A 1,213-nucleotide genomic window follows, 5' to 3' on the forward strand; every position below is an offset into this window, starting at 1 on the left:
TTTGTATCCTTTGGAGAAATACCTAGTAGTGCAATTGCTGGGTCATAAGGTAGTTCTCTTTTTAATTTTTTGAGGAACCTCCATACTGTTTTCCAGGGTGACTGTACCAGCTTGCATTCCCACAAACAGTGCAAAAGGGTTCCCCTTTCTCCTCATCCTCATCAGCATCTGTTGTTGCCTGAGTTGTTAATTTTAGCCATTCTGACTGGTGTGAGGTGGTATCTCATTGTGGTTTTGATTTGTATTTCCCTGATGATGAGCAATGCTGAGCATATTTTCATGTATCTGTTAGCCATCTGGATGTCCTCTTTGGATAAGTGTCTATTCATGTCTTCTGCCCATTTCTTCACTGGATTTTGTGTTTTTGGGTGTTGAGTTTGGTTATTTCTTTATAGATTTTAGATACTATGTCATTTGTACATATGTATTTGTCATTTGTACATATCTTCTCCCATTCTGTCAGTATCCTTTAGGTTTTGTTGATTGTTTCCTTTGAAGTGCAGAGCTTTTTATCTTGATTAGGTCCTAATAATTCATTTTTGCTTTTATTTCCCTTGCCTCTGGAGACATGTCCAGTAAGAAGTTGCTATATTCATCTCACCATGGACTGGGAAAAACCATCAGTACATTACCAGCACTGGTTCAAAGGCTACATTTTGAGTATCACTGATTTAGTGTTTTGGATGAATTAACTTAAGAAATAATGTATGTAAAGCACTCAGCACAGTGAGAGTTACAGTAAGTACTTCAATAAGTATAGCTACTATTCATGTTAATATTGTTATACTTAAAAAATATATAGAATGTTCATGAACTTGCATGTCATCCTTGTGCAAGGGCCATTCTAATCTTCTCTATATCATTCCAATTTTACTGTATGTGTTGCCAAAGCGAGCACTCATGTTAATATTATTAATATTTTCTAAAATTGTGACCACCAAGCCTCAAAGCCTTTTCTCAATGGGAAAACATTTTTCAGTAATTAAGATGTACACAGGTCCAAATTCAAGTACTGCCCACAGAGCACACAAATAGGAGATGTCCACTGTACTATCCATTCAAAAGCAGATTCTGTCCTTGCATAAAGACAAGTACAAGCTTGCATCATTAGTAACACTCGTCTGGGTATATAGTCTTTACCTAGTTTTGGTGCAGACTTCTTCCAGGAAATATCCGTCATGCCCTATTACAAACAATTATGATGTTAACCAAA

The 1,213-nt window shown here is 36.4% G+C and overlaps 1 non-coding gene across 1 annotated transcript; it reads right to left on the reverse strand.

Moving 5' to 3' along the window:
* Window positions 1–790: 790 nt before the first annotated feature.
* LOC121024963 (U6 spliceosomal RNA) lies at window positions 791–898 on the reverse strand. Its single transcript, XR_005787891.1, has one exon. It is a non-coding gene; the product is annotated as a U6 spliceosomal RNA (small nuclear RNA).
* Window positions 899–1,213: the final 315 nt, after the last annotated feature.

The sequence above is a fragment of the Herpailurus yagouaroundi genome, unplaced genomic scaffold (genome assembly GCF_014898765.1).
Source record: "Herpailurus yagouaroundi ecotype Mexico unplaced genomic scaffold, PumYag 67383, whole genome shotgun sequence".
Lineage (NCBI taxonomy): Eukaryota > Metazoa > Chordata > Mammalia > Carnivora > Felidae > Herpailurus > Herpailurus yagouaroundi.